The sequence below is a fragment of the Schistocerca nitens genome, chromosome 6 (assembly GCF_023898315.1).
Source record: "Schistocerca nitens isolate TAMUIC-IGC-003100 chromosome 6, iqSchNite1.1, whole genome shotgun sequence".
Classification (NCBI taxonomy): Eukaryota; Metazoa; Arthropoda; class Insecta; order Orthoptera; family Acrididae; genus Schistocerca; species Schistocerca nitens.
Window position 1 is genome coordinate 741,741,736 of NC_064619.1, and position 12,959 is coordinate 741,754,694.

At 36.5% G+C, this 12,959-nt stretch overlaps 1 protein-coding gene across 2 annotated transcripts in view; it reads left to right on the top strand.

The window, feature by feature from the left end:
- Positions 1 to 3,181: 3,181 nt before the first annotated feature.
- Positions 3,182 to 12,959, top strand: part of LOC126262941 (heterogeneous nuclear ribonucleoprotein K) — a 74,912-nt gene continuing 65,134 nt past the window's right edge. Inside the window, exon 1 of one of the 2 annotated variants that reach the window (XM_049959879.1) lies at positions 3,182 to 3,322. The gene's annotated coding sequence lies outside the window, so the exon portion shown is untranslated. The remainder of the gene's footprint in view (positions 3,323 to 12,959) is intronic. The other variant, XM_049959877.1, reaches the window with a different exon arrangement.

Sequence of the window (12,959 nt, forward strand, 5' to 3'; positions counted from 1 at the left end):
AAACATGCAACCAATAAAAAAATAAAATATAACTATTAGAAGTTGAGCTCCAATCTTTGAACTGCATTGCAGGTTGTATTACTGTGCACAGGTTTAGAGACACAGAAATCCAACTTGTAGTGTTATCATTGTATGAAAAGGCAAACTTTTACTGCAGAACTACTTCAAGGAGTGGAGGCTCATGCAATTATATCAGAAAAGACATGACCTCAGTATGGTAAGTGAAGACAAACCACTGTGAAATATCAGCTATTGAATTAACAGGGGTTGATATCACCAGGAAATGTATCATTTTGTGTGTGTATAGAGCTCCCAGTGGTAGTGTGGACACCTTTTTCAATAAATTAACAGAAGTTCTAGATACAGTCTCAAGTACAATGGTCAACATTAACATCAACACTGATATCATAAATGAATCCATCCTAAACATCCTTCAGAGTTTTGGCATGTCCCTATTGGTCAATAGTGCAACAAGGGTTACTAGAACGACTGCATCAGTAATTGACCATGTTGCCATGAATATGGACAGGGAAAAATGTAGCTGTAAAAGATCTCAGACTATCTCTGTCAAATAACAACAGTAAAACAGGCATCGAATCATTCCCTTAAACTAGAAGCCTACAAACGGCATGTATCAGAAATCAAAATAAAAAAAATTTCAAAAGAACTAGAAAAACAAAGCTGGGATGAAATGTATAAGGAAACCAATGTGAATATGAAATTCTCTAAATTCTCAACACAGTTTAAGTTGAACTTTGAAAAGGCATTTCCAAACGTATGCATGTCTGTATCAACATCTCACAAAAACAGATGTAAACGAGCATTTTTCAATTATTGCAGAGACGTTCCAGCAAAAATTCCCCAAAACAAATATAACACCCGTAAATAACATTGCACTAAATACAAGGATGTTACTTCCAACCCCAGAGACTGAAGTCAATAAAAGTGTTCAAAAACTAAAAAATAAAAACTCAGTAGGCTTAGATGAAGTACAAATGTGTGTACTGAAACAATGCATAGGGATAATACAAGGCCTCTTAACTAATATAATAAATGAATCCTTCACATCAGGGGACATTTCCAGAGCAGTTAAAAAACCCAAGAGTTGTACATTTCCTTAAGAAAGGTAATGCAGAAGACATAGAAAATTACCGGCCCATTTCCCTGCAGTCAGCATTCTCAAAAATAATAGAAGCAATTATGAAAGACAGATTAATGAATTACCTGAATAAATACAATCTTTTAAGTGAATCACAGTTTGGTTTCTGAAGTGACAACAATACAGAGTTAGCCATAGTAGAATTGACAAAAGTTGTACTGGATGCTCATGATAAAGATGAGTCTGACACAGGCATATTTTTGGATCTTTCTAAGGTGTTTGATACCATCGACCACAAGATTCTATTAAATAAATTAGAAGCATTAGGGATAAGAGGGGTAGCTAATGACTGGTTTCCATCACACCTAACAGATAGGGTACAAAGAGTAGAGATAACATACTTCAAATAGATCTAAACATTTAGTAAAACACTTATCACAATCAAAATACATTAATATAGGGGTTCCGCAAGGCAGTGTATTAGGACCAATACTGTTCCTGATATACATCAATGACTTTGCCAGTAGTGTTACTCACGGTGAAACAATTCTCTTCACTGGAGACAGAAGAATTATAGCCACTGAAAAAACAAGAGAACTCCTTACCGAGAAAGCAAATGAAACTTTCAAGGAAGTTTATGATTGGTCAATAAGCAATAAGGTGACATTGAAGATAAAGAAAACTAATGCCATGAATTTCAGTTTGAAGAGGAAAAATGATAATGTTAAATTAAATGTAGATGGCACCTCTATAGACTGTGTAACAAATGCACAATTTCTAGGAATGAATATTGATTCTCAGTTAAAGTGATGCGAACACACAAAGGTACTTGCAAACAGAATGTCATCACCATGTTATGCCCTTAGAATCCTATCCTCAGTGTGTAACATACAGTGTCGTTTAGTTACATATTATTCATATGTACACTCAATTCTTAGCTATGGCACTCTTTTTTGGGGAACAAATGCATAAAATGTGAACACAATTTTCTAGCCCCAGAAAAGAGCCATAAGAATAAAAACCAAAAATACTCTCTGGCTCATTGTGAAGATCTGTTGAAAACACTGGGAATTTTAACAGCTCCATGTTAATACATTTACCAGTCAGTTGTACACATAAAAAATAACATTGGTAATTACTGCACAAACAGCTCTGTCCATGACCATGGAACAAGAGATAGGCTCAACTTAGATTTACCAAAAAAAATACACATGAAACTCAAAACAGCATTTTCTACAAGGAATAAAACTGTACTATAAATTACCAAAAGGTATTAAAGAAATTGCAAAAAATACACTTATTTCAAAAGGCAGCTAATAAGCACTGTTATGCAATACATTTTATACACTGAAGTATTGCTTAGATAAAACAGAGTAGGGGTTTGAGAAAAAAAAGTTACACAAATAAATAATAATAGTAATGGTTGTAAAACATCCAACATTCCACATAACACTTTTACTTTATGTTTTTTCCTTCTTTTTTCCTTTCTAGAAATACTTACCCCCAAGCTATGCATAGCATAATACTGACACCTCTTCCTCTTTCTGAGCTCAACATCTCACTCATTATGGAGTGATGCTGACTCAGTTTTTCAGGATGGCAAGTGGGAAGTTGCGGTACAGAAAATGGCCCAGAGATCACCAGTGTGTGTGCGTGTGTGTGTGTGTGTGTGTGAAGTATTATGAAAGAATTGTGTAAAGTGTGTGCACTACATTGCGTAATAAGTTATTTGCAAAACAAATGTTGTATACCAGTAGTAAATCTAATGGTTGTCTCTAACAAGAAGTCTGTAAATATATGTGCATACGAATTAGCTTCTTTTAAATTGATCTAAACTTCTAAACACTGTGGCATTAATAATTAATGTCCTTTTGACGCTACCTGTGATATTTACATAACTGGCTATGACTGGCCCTAAGCAGATTTTCGACCTTTAGAATTGATTATACATACATGTTTAGCGATATACGTGAATAAACGATAAGAGTAATTTTATAGAATTAAAATATTTCATTGCCTTCAAAGATATGTTTATTATTTTTCCAGTGGACGCAAATCTGTGGATCTTGTATCGATAGTGTTGGACCTGCGTAGTTGAAGCACAAGGAAGCCGGGAACGAGAAACGGTTCCGTCTTCCGCCATCTTTCATTGAAGAGTTAGGTTGAGTGTTTACGCGCTTGTAGCCTGGTGTGGGAAATACGTGACTTATAGCACTTCTGAAGGTACGTAGTAGCTTGTTGTATTTAGAATACATACTTCTCAATTGTTTAGGTTTGTATTCGTATTTGATATTAAGTTAATTTCGTTTTTTGGATCCACTTATTCGTTGCACGCGCCTTATTTTCAGCCGCTAGTTTGTGTTATCGGAGGTAACGAATCTTTGATAATGAAAAGTAAATTTCGTTCCACAAATATGTATGTTCTAATCAAATATTCTAGTTTTATGATTTTTAGGGTACAAGCTTCGTGAGATTGATTGACCTTGGATAGTGAACGAGACGAACTCACGTGATTAGGCAAGTTGTATGCAGAGATATGTTGGGCCGCTTGCTAATAATAGTAAAAATACTGTTGTAGACGAATTATTGATCGTAAACGAAATGGGGGTATAACGCTCTTGCTCTGACTTCGTAGGCCGAACTTCAAGTTGGCACTTCAGTTATACTGTAAAGCTGTAGGAACACGCTGGACAGTTTTACTTATTTAAGGGGAACAATTGAAAGGTGAAAATAGTAGATTCGATATCGTTTTCGGCGTTTTTCTGGCTATTTCAAATCCGCATTTTTCTTCGGAGACTTAAAATTATTGTTAGTGTTTTATTGTGTAAATGATCGGGTACGCGGGTGGAGGAGAAATTCTCATACAGCTTGAAATGGTATTATCGTGTCGCTCCGAGGTTCCCGTTATTAGATTCCTTCCTTGGAGAAGAATCTGCTTGTAAGCACGATTTCGATTCTCGTTTCTAGATGAGTTGTCAGACATGGTAATTGTGCATCTTTAGTTGTATCTAATGTGTATGTGAAATTCATATAAGGCATTGTGCAAGAGGTGATAAATTTCCAGCACTATGTTCAAAGCAACCTGCCCTACTTTGATTGTTTTGAACTAATGTTAGATTTCGGCTATTGTGAAAAACGAGTATTTATGATAGTGTCATGAACTTTTACGATTGTTGTGCTTCAAGCGTTTTATAACTGTAATGTGCTTTTGGAATTAGCAAACTCTGAAATGCAAAGGGAGTTCCTTTCACAAGCCTTGTGGCAAAGATGGGTGATCGCTGTGGTATTTTCACGGAAAATAAGTAGGCTATGGCATTTGTATAGAGTTTAGGCTTTACAGGAAGGTACAGTTCTGCTGTGAAAGGCTGACTTTTATTATTGACCTTGTTTTCTTACAACCTAAATTCAGTATAAATAGGCTGCCTTCACTCAAGATTTCTGCGATGAAGTCTACAATAAGAGCTCATAAATGATTGTACTTCATGCTCCTTTGAATTATGTATTGTCAGGTGTAGCCTCCTGCAGTCTCCTGTTCTAGTGGACAAGAATGTGCAGTGGTAATAAGTCAGGTTATTTTCTGTTGGGCCACTGTCACAGTAACAATACTTAACAGAATTGCAATTAAGGTAAGTGATTAATGTTGTTGGGCTTGTGCATTGCAAAGCAATCTGGGCTCATAATAGGATGTAGCAGACTCTTCATAGGTTAGGATACTGAATGAAAGGGGGAAAGTATCCCCAAAATGCTGTTACTCACCTGATATGTTGTGGTGTGAGGTGCCATTATTAATATGGATTCCAGAGCAATAATTGTCTACATTGACCAGTTGTGCAATGTTAATAGCTGCAGTGACATATTTTGGTATTTTCATTTTTCTATGTTGGTAAGTGAATGTAAAAACAAAACTGGTTGTAGTGAAATGTTGAACTGTACTTTAGCGTGAGACGTAGGTTAGATTGAAGATGAGTTTGGTTGAGTTGAAGCCAACAAATGCGAAATTAAAGATAAAAACACTGGTTGTGGTGAAAGACTCGTTTGTAGCTTAGCCTGTCCAAAACGATCCATATGATGTAATTTCCTAATAAAATTTGTCAGATTTATTGAGCTGTTCTGCAAAATGTAAAGTGAAGGAGAAAGGAAAGCCTTGGAAATTTAGGGAAGTCTATGTGTATTGAAGAAAAGCAGTTATGGGAACTAGTCTATCCAGGAAGACTTATGCAGAAGTGGTAACATGCAGTGTAAGCTGTTAATAAATCCAGTATTCTGAATATAGTATTGAAAATATGTAAATACAAAGTGTACTGTTGTCAGTATGTGTTATAGTAAATGAGAATTATTAATTGGTGAAATCATAGAGCTGAAGTGGTAAATGCAGTTTTTTGCAGCAAAGTGAAAAGTAATTAAAATTTGTTCTAGCTTGAATTTGAGGAAAATATTGTGCCTTTTGAAAAATAGTTTATAAGGACCATCAGTGACAAAATCTGCATTTTTGTTAACTGTCAGAATGGTAAAACATATCATATTTTATAGTTTTTTAAAAGTTTAAGAATAAATTGACTTAACAGATGTAAATACTTCAGGATTAAAGATCACTCACCAAAAAGCAGAAGTGTTGGGTGGTTGATAGATGAATATGCTTACGTCCCCCCCCCCCCCCCCACCACCACACACACACACACTTATACCTGCCATGTAGTCTGACTGCACTGCATTGGGTGGGTGTGTAGATTGTCAGTGGACAACTTCGAAAGTTAGCAAGTTTACTTGCTTTGGACGAGTGTTGAAGTATTTACTTTCTACAAGAACTTTTCCACAACATTTTACTTAAGAGCTATTGTTAACCATGATATTGCTGATGTACTTCACATTGCAAGGTAAGTGTGTGGCAATGGTAACTATACCTGGATTGATGACAGTGTAAGTCCCCAACTGCTGAGATTCAGGTTTTCTTAAATGTGTATAGCAGGTGCTTAGGTGGCTTATTTGAAAAGTGTCTGTCATTTCTTTCATCAATTTTTATGAACTTCCTCTACAAATATATTAGGATATTTAACCTAAGTCTTCTGTATTCCTTTCTGAAGTGGCAAATGGTTTACCAAGAAAACTTGTTCTGTGACCTGTCATTTCTTGATTTAAATAAATATGTGGCACCTTTACAATAGATTTATTATTCATAAAATTCTGGACACGTACTCAATCTGCTTTTAATTTCTTGATTATACTCCTAAAGCTGTTTCAATGAGATGGTGTTGAGAAATTGAGGTACTGTGTAAAGTATAAAATTTTAAATTGTTTTTATAAACTAAAGTTCCTGTGTTAGTCAGTTAAGAAAATATTATGACCACTTTGAATAGTGTCTGGCATTGCTGCTGGAAATGTTTGACCATTGAAAGTACACACTGCACTACTGCGTAATGGAATACATTGAGGGTTGACTGAAAAGTAATGCTTCCATTTTCGTAACTCAACAGTTGCCAGCATTGATATTCAGCAGTTACTGGCTTGTCCCGTAGCCTCTTCCAGGTGGCAAAAGCCTTAATATTGAACAATAGTGTTGTTACAGTGTAAAGTGTGGAACCCTGTGCAGACCATTTGTCGGTGCGATTTAAGCAATGTGCAGTCATTGAATTTTTGACAGCAGGTGTCACCCCAAAGAAGATTCATCAGAGAATGAGGCAGTTTATGCTGATTGTGTTGAGTACTGTGTTGTTTGGCGAGTAAGTTTAAAGATCTTGTGGCAGGACATCTGACCTGTGTGACAAGAGTTGTACGTTCTGTGACACCAACTGCCAAATTTCGCAAGAAAAATGTTGTCAGATTCAGGGCAATTGTTGTATCACTCAGAAATTGCAAGCGCAGTTGGCATTTCACAAGAACATGGTCACATTATTGTTTTGCTATCGGAAGATCTGTCGCAATGGGTGCCCTGGATGCTGACTCCTGAAGTGAAAATGTGCAGACTTGAAATTAGCCAGGAACTCTTCTCACATTATGAGAATGAAGGCGACACCTTTCTCCATTCAGTTGTGATAAGAGACGAAATGTGGGTACACCAATAAGACACGTAGATGAATCTTCAGTCTGTGGAATATCGACACAGAGAAAGAAATCGACCCAGAAAAAGAAATTAAAGATGCAGCCCTGGGGCAACGATGGTGTTATCAATGTTGAATTCCTTTATCATGGAACAACAAATTGTGTTAATCACAGTGCTGTGAACTCTGAAATGACTGTTAACAAGGGTCTGAAAGGAAAAGAAGTGTTTTCCTGCAGCCTGACAATACCAGACGGCTCTTCACGTGCCACCACAGCAGAACTTCAGGGACTGAATCTCACCACCGTGTGGCATTTTCCATACAGTCCACATGTAGCATCGTCTGACTTCCATCTGTTCCGATAATGAAAGATGGGATGTCATTATGCTTCCGATGACAATGTTGAGAGAACTATGAGGCTGTGGTTGGGGAAACAGTGTCGACTTCTTCTGTGACTGCTTCAGAAAACTTTTTCATCTTTGGCAGAAAGGTATCTAATTGGCTGGTGATTATGTGGGAAAGTGAATATTGGTAATTGAAGATCACATCCTAAGGATTATTTCTGCATTTGATTTATTAGAATATTCCCAGCCGAACCCAATTGATGAAGTTGGAGGCATTACTTTTCATTCAATCCTCGTACATGTCTGTTCTCTTCAGATAAGTGTAACTGTTGATGACTATGACTTCTACACTTAGATTGCGGCTTCGGCAGAGTGGCATACTGTATGAATTGTTCAGCTAAACACTGTTACAGACAATGGGTATATGTAGAATCTAGAGCATTAATTTTATTTTGGAGTAGAAGTTTTTCAGATTTTATGTTTATTGTGGTGTCCTGTTTGCACCAGTTGCCCCATCTAAGATTTGTCAGATGTATTGTCTCTGGTGTTTACTTGCCATTTAGTTTTTGCAATTTGTAACTGGATTAGCCAAAACAAATATTGCTCATTATTTCATGTGACACCCAGTGTCAGTGGAAAACTTTGATTTGCTTCCCATGAGAAATTTTTAAAGTGGATATCAAATACATATAAAAGATACTGTATTTCTGTACATATTCTGAAAGTGTCAACTTCATATGAGCTTGGGATTGCTATCTGAAGTAATCTTGTTTAAGATGGTATTGTAAAACACCTTCAAAAATTTATTTTAAATACTAGGTCTACTTCTCAACTATGTGTCAGTGATAGCTAAATGTGGACATCAAAAATGAAATAGCTTATACAGTTGACAAAATATTTGCCTTGTTTTCTTGATAAAAATCTAAGCTGAATATGAGAGATAGTAGTTAAAATGTCACTAGTTTTTACTGACAAGGGGAGGCCATGACATTGGGATCATGGATATACTTAAAGTTTGTACACCTTTAGAGCTGCTCACTTTCTTGCTTCCCAACTTAGGCCATTGAAACATCAGAATGTAGGTAGTAAGGTCCACTACTCTGGAAATTCTGGGAAAATAGGTAAAGAAGTTTTCTGTAAGGAACCATTGTGGTAGAGTAGTGCTGCACAAGGTAGTCATGAATGAGGCAGTGGTTTGAATCTTGCTGACATATTTTTCATCACTGGTGGCATTATTTAGTTTTGCAGTTGGTAATGTAATGAAAAATAACAATGTACATTCTCATGAAGTTTTAGTGAATTTTATGTTATTTGGCTGTTTACTATTTGTAATTAAATTTTCAAGGGTGAGGGATGTTCATGGATATACTAAGTCAGACCTATATAAATGATTATGCAAAATGTTACTCACAATCAGTAATATAGTAAGTCAATGTTGGATCACAGGAGTAATGTACACTTGTCAGATATGCTCTTGGTATTGACAAGGAAAACATTAATTGAAATTTCATGCACATACACTTGGGCTTTCAATATATTACCTCTGATGTCATACAAAGTAACTAATGACCTGTGATGAAAAATAAGATTAATAATACTGTTAGAGTGGGAGTTTAAGCGTTGCCTCTTAAGCATTCGTCGTATGGAGCTCAAATGCTAGTCACAAATTCTCTGGCATCTATGCACAGTAACATAAGCCACATGATAGACATGTAAAACTTCTTAAAATTTTCGCAGAATTGCCAGAGTAGTGCACATATTGCTTTTAATGCCCTACTCAAGGTTTGATCCCAATGTTGTGGCCTCCCCTTGTGAGATGAGTCATACCAGTCCAGTCAGGCTTCTAGCCAGACAGTTTGTGGTACATCACCATTTCTGCATACGATAGTGAATAGGAATAGGTTTTACCTGTAGCAGTTTGAGGGTTCAAGATTGCCTTTCTTCCATTGTAGCCTATTTGAAGTTTATTCCTTCTATGCTTGGGTGTCACGGTTTGATCAGTGTATGGACTTCGCAGATTTGCTGGGGCAGCCAGTTGCCTGACTGTTCAACCAATGCCATTGAAAACTCCTTTGCCATGAGTGGTGACAGTAAAATGCCACTGAGCTTAAATATGGATATCTTCATGATAGCACACATTGATAAAGTTCAGTTTTTATACTGAGCTGATGTTCTTGTCAGAAGTAGTAAATTTTACTTGATTTTATATTAAATTTTTTGGTCATAAAGCTAGTACAGTAGGACTGGAACAGATGCACAGCAACACTGTTGTGATGCATTCAGATACATGCACTAAAATTTGTTGGTGTCCTTGTAATAACATACAAAAGGATGAATTGTGCTTGTGTGTTGATCCAGTGGTAATCCTGAACCTCACCCTGTGCAACAAAGGTGTAATTCTCAGCAAAACCACAAATAGCCAAGAACTTGCCTTCTTTAAGCTCATTTTTCATTCTGTGTTGCCCATGAAGAAATGTCATAAATTTTAATTTCTCAAAAAAAAAAAAAGTTAATTTGTTGTAGAATTCTGTGGTGGTGTCTAGAGATCAATGATCAGTAGACCCATTGTTCGTATGTTATCCAACAATTGTTTGATATACTCAAGTTTTTCTGGTCCTGGACAGAACTGACATTCACCACAGTGCCAAGATGGTAATGAATGGTTAGACAACTTTTGCATTACAGTCTTTGTAGGTTTTTGAGTATCGTAATTCATCAGCTGAGTAATGTTAGACCCAATCAGCACAAGTTTCAATGCATACACACATGCACCCGCATGCCCACTACTGCTTCCAGCTAGAATTATTGGGACACAGGTCATCAAATCCTGTGTGAAGCCCTGGATAGTTCTTCAAAGTGTACACAAATTTTGTTCAAAGTGCTTAATAGTAATTGTCGTCAGACTTGAATTTTCTCTCCATAAACTCTTAAAAGCACAATTTTTTTGCTGGCCATTAAGTAGCTTATCTCATGACAAGTAGTTCTTTACAAAATAAAGTTCTCGTAAAAGTTTTTATTGTGAGTAGACAAAATACCCTTGGCCTTCACCAGACCTTTTACTTTTCTGTGTAATTAGTTGCATTAGCTTCCTTTTGAAGCTTAACACTTTTAGGTAAAATGGTGGGACTTTGTTTACTTCTAGATATGAACGTACAAAATTTCTTTCAGCTGAACAATCTAATTCTGAATGAGCATTTGACTCATTAGAAGGTAGCAACAATACTTTCCTTTGGATTGCTGAAGTTACTTCTATTAGCTTTTTATTAGGATACTTGACATTTTTCTTAATTTGTGATTTAGACAGGCTGCAAAGAAGCATTCAAAATTTCTAGTGCTGCAATAGCAGCAGTCTGTCATTTGTGGCCTCATAATGCTATATCATAGTTTTCTATGCTAGATGTATCAAACTCCTACATATGAAATTTTTTTCTGGCACTTGTCACATACTGTGACTTCATGTTGTGAAGGTTTTATATCATCCATTGGGAAACATTGCCAGTTTTTCTAATGAGTATTGTGACCCTTTCCATTAAAAGGATTACAGCATAGAGCTGAAATTTTAAGCATTTTGTTTAGATTCCATGTGTTTATTTATATGGCTCAAAAATCCAATAGACAACAAAACATTTGTAACTCTGGGAAGTGGAAATTTTCCTTGACCTATATAGCTGAAAAAGCTGTCACTACAAAAACCACACACAATGCAGTTTGGAAGAGTGCCTCCTCTAGCTCCCTTTTAATAGATTTATTTGTGGTATTAGTGCAGGCTCCAGTGTCATAATCTTAAAATTGAATACTTTTGTTAACAATTAAGTATTCACAACCTATCTTTCTCAACCATTATATGATGAAAAAGCATGTGACACAACAGTACTACCCTCCTCAATAAGACACTGAAGTTCTCTCAAGACTGCAAAACCCTGAAAGCACAATTGGCATACCCATTCCCTAAAATAGCCCCCACATTCACAAACCAACCTGAGGATTACTGTATCCAAACTGCTTCTTACAGAACTGTGACTCATCAGTTTCAATGACAACAGCTAGCCCACCCATCTTCCCCTATACTCAATACTCCGAATACACAACAGAAAGAAACCAGTGTAACACAGCTCTGACTTGTGTGCACTAAAACTGAGAGATCTTACAACAAAAGTAATTTGTAAGCAACTAAATCTGTCTTGGCCAAGATTTCTTGAACCAGGTACCACACCATATTGATCACCAGATGTTATGACACCACCATTTGTACGTGTCCCTAATCTGATGTTGGAACTCTTGTCAACTTCACAAGCAAGGCACCTAACACTATTAATCCAGAAAGGTGCAGAAACTTTATGGGCAACAACATATTGTTGCCCAAAGCAATATTTAACAAAAAGTTGATAACCTGATGAGCCATATCTATCCCTAACAAAAGACCATAAAAATGTCAATATTCTGCATGGCAGCCCTAATGTGAAGCCTGTACAATACTGGAAAACCAACTCATTGAAAACAAAGTACACACTACCAAATATGTAATACACCACTGACTACCCAACTCAAACCCATGTTACCACAGTGATGACACTCAAATGAACCCACTAAAACACATTACAAAAACTACTCCACATGCCAACATTCACCACCAGGCTGTGCCACCTAATCCATTAACAGATCTACACAATCAAAAATACTGCACCACAGTGATGTCACCCACTGAAATGCTGTTGTGGGGTGGGTCAAAGCAGATGGATGGAATATGAAGTGTCCAATGATCAAACATCTGCACAGTACAGATGTCAAACCTGTGCTGTCTTGTTTTGGAAAAACTTGTTCAATACACTTAACTGTGCTTGGTAACAGCAAAACCCTACTTTTGCACTAGCACTAGCTTTTTCTCTGGTTTGGTTTTCAGCAGTGTTAATTGTATAGGGTCACACATCAGTATGACAAGATTTGACACACCTTGTATGTGGGTTCACTGAATTCAGTGGAGAAATGGCACAACACTTGTTTTTCCCAGAGTGTTGGCAACCTCAGTAGTTCCTGTATCTATAGTCAGATTTAAGCTAGTTGTCTTGTGACATTTAATCTCCAAAGTTGGGCACATTGTTGCATCTAGCACTGTCTGCAGACAGCTGCCACAGGGCAGTGATCTCTTCTGATAATAAATTGCTTTAAGGGGATACGGAATCACCTATCCCCGCAATGTTAATATATGCCTACTATAGGGAACATTTTCTCACAAACTACTGGAGACAGAGAGGTAAAAATTTTACTGTATGTGCATTCATATGTTACAACAATACTGAAACAACAGTTTATTGTCAAAGTATTTTCTTACAGAGATATTGCACATTTATTGTTAAGTAAATTTTTTCCATCGCTTTTTACTAGACTATCACCCCTAAGTCTTTTGTAAATCAAGTAATTAAAAAATCGTTGTTTCAGTATGTAATAGGGACCTATGTCACTACGTCATAAAAATTTCAGACT